The sequence below is a fragment of the Pinus tabuliformis genome, chromosome 1_2 (assembly GCF_031772625.1).
Source record: "Pinus tabuliformis cultivar Carrire ecotype Pingquan chromosome 1_2, CPIR1, whole genome shotgun sequence".
In the NCBI taxonomy this organism is placed as follows: domain Eukaryota; kingdom Viridiplantae; phylum Streptophyta; class Pinopsida; order Pinales; family Pinaceae; genus Pinus; species Pinus tabuliformis.
Window position 1 is genome coordinate 1,320,642,958 of NC_142298.1, and position 3,161 is coordinate 1,320,646,118.

At 40.7% G+C, this 3,161-nt stretch overlaps 1 pseudogene; it reads left to right on the forward strand.

Annotated features, from left to right (window-relative positions):
* The first annotated feature begins 279 nt into the window (after nt 1-279).
* LOC149211087 (putative proline transporter 2) lies at nt 280-1,987 on the forward strand (annotated as a pseudogene).
* The last annotated feature ends 1,174 nt before the right edge of the window (nt 1,988-3,161 follow it).

Genomic DNA, 3,161 nt, shown 5'->3' on the forward strand with positions numbered 1-3,161 from the left:
ATCACTAACAGTTTCAATTTCATATAGCCATCACTTACTGTTTCAATTGGCCTCCTCCATGCAGATAACCACACACTAGATGAAGCTTCGCTCGAGGGATGTAACATAGTGTATGTGCCAAAAATGTAAGATAGTGTATGTCGGGAACTATTCTTTTGGAGGAGAAAATTGGGCAGAGGGACGGCATGGACACGAAGGATCATGTGCAAGATTGAAACACCTCAAGTCTCAAGTCACGGTAAGTCATATCGTTCAATATTTTTACATTGTACGTTGTATATGTCTATACCAACTTCGATAAATAATAATATTGAGATTATTGCAGATCCATGGTACCAAGTCAGCCTCGTTCTGATAACATCACTCAACAGTGTGTATGCATTGGGGTATTCAGGGATTGTCATGGTTCCCTTGGGATGGGTAGGGGGCACCTTGGGATTGATAGCAGCAGCCTTCATATCACTCTATGCAAACACCCTCCTAGCGTGTCTCCACGAAACTGGAGGCATCCGACATAGTCGATACAGACATTTATGGTAAATTTCTTTTACACTCACCCATCCCATTCAATATAATACTTTCTTGTTACTTTCATCAAATCAACATCTTCATACTTGCACATAATCACTTCTTCCTTTCATATCGATTGTGATTGTGAATTTTCCTAGGTAGGAAAATGTATTACTTGACATGGACTCTACAATATATCAATCTATTCATGATCACCACTGGATTTATCATTCTAGCTGGACAAGCTTTGAAGGTAGCTCCCTACTCTTATACTTAATTACCTCCTATCCCCAAGCCATGCTCCCCTACTTTGACATGCAACAATTCCTTATTAATTATCTATTTTTCATCTCTTCTGATTGACTGTTGTGTAGGCAATATATACTTTACACAACAATGAAGCTACCTTACTGCATCGCAATTACAGGAATCATTTGTAGCATTTTTGCATTTGGCATTCCCCACTTATCATCTCTAAGGTTGTGGCTCGGTGTTTCAACATTCTTAGTTTGCATCTATATCATTGTTGCTATTGGATTGTCTATACACGATGGTATCTCTCTTTTCTTTTAACCAGGATACATCTTACTTGTGATGCTTACATATCTTTTGGTTCATGGTCCTTGTCAAGTTGGGTATTAAAACAATCTCTTGGAGCAAAATCTTAATTTTCTGCTTACTTTGGAAATGTAGGTCTTAATAGCCCAGCTAGAGATTATGAGATTTCAAGTTCAGGTTCAAGTAAAAAAAGAATGTTTGGAACAATTGGTGTTGCAGCGAATCTCATTTTTGCATTTAATCCAAGCATGCTTCCAAAAATACAGGTATAGTAAAAGTTTCATTTAATGTTATGACTAGCGCGTAGAAAAAAGAAGGTTCTGGTCTTTCTTTTAAACACTCTCCCAAAATTTATTACTTCTCTGTCGTTGATCTTCTCCCGAAAGATCCAACGGTTCACGGTAGATTTTGGGTTGACAAGACACACGGGGGTTAACCGCCCGATAAAGCGGTTTCCCCACACTCCTGCACTGCTACGTGTCCTCTGATTGGAGCCAAAACTCTCGATACTGCTTACCACTGCTTTGCTGCCCGAAATACCACTCCAAGTTATAAACCCTAATGGAACGGTTGTAGATATGTGGAAGCCCCATGTACGAGTTTCTGGATACAAAGTTCAGAAGGAGCAACGAAAGTGTGTATTCTGTTCGCAATTAGATATGAGGGTGCTGGCTTGAGGGACATATCTGACAGTGACCACAGTTGTTGGGGCTCTGCTTGCATTTGTGGGTGATTTTATGAATATTACTGGCACAGTGAGTGTGATACCATTAACATTTGTGTTGGCAAACCATTTGTGATCATACGTGTAACTATATAATTGTAGCTATTATATTCATGCGTGCAGGATATTCATTCAATTCCAAATCTCACTGGAGGTATTCAACTAATTACTGGTAACAATCATAAGAATCATTAAGTTGCTCACTAACAACTTTTTTTTTTTTGATCAAGTGAGAGTAGGATCTTTTATTAATCTAGAAAAATTACATAATTTAAATATAACAGCACTAAAAATTGCTGAGCCAGAAAAAGTTTTCCGTGCAACCAAAAAATCTTGTTTGCCCTAGTTTACGGGGCCCAACATACTGAGGGCCCACTAAACTATCCCAAGGGACCTATCATAACCTCCGGAAGTCTCGAAGACCCAAAGACTGTGTGATCCAGCCTTCAAAGAATCAACGGTCAAGAGGTCATATCGAGCCGCCTACATGCATTCCCTTTAACTCCACAACTGGACCCGAAAAGATACATAGGCCATCCCACTAAATAATTTTGGGTCCGAACTAGGCGATAACCAGCGAGCGGTTTATCCACCCGAAATCCACAGGATTGTTGGCTTGTTGGGGCCTGACCCAAGTTCAGAAGTGATTTAGCCAAACAAATCCCGAAACTACTGGCCCTTTTGGAAACAGTCCGCAGTACGCGGACTGAGGTCTCACCAAAGGTAGTATGGGAGGGTGTTGGAACCAGGTTTCTACACCTTAGGGATGTCATGATGTAGTCTGGGAAGTTCACGAACCAATCCTGCGTCCTCGCACGGCTCTGCGCAGTTGTCTGACCTTCGCATAGCTCTGTAAAGAGCGCGAAGAGGCGCGGTCTAGATCCGGTAACCTTACTCTGTTATTAGTATAGATCTTAACTTAATTTTGTGGGTCCAATATTCTTATCAATCGTTCAACATTCATAACAAGTGCGCGTAATCACAAACTGTAAGGAGATGCATAAACATATAACAGAAGCATAAACATACAGATCTACGAATAGATGCACAATATTTCTGAATCAACTTAGCTTTTATTAAACTTCTGTTCTGTTACAATCCCAACTCTGCCTTACGCACTCAGCTGCAGGGGTCTGCGCACACAGCTGCGGACTCTACCAGGCCTCTACGCACACAGCTGTAGAGCCTATTCCTATTCTTACAACCCAAGACTCGGACTTACAAACTCAGAGCGAGTATCGCATTCAAAAACCCATATCACTTAAGATCCCATCTAAAAACAAACTTCTACTCTTAGAGCCTCACTCTATTTGTACATTTCCATGGTCTGAGGACCATGGTTAGGCCAACACATTCTATATTAAATTAC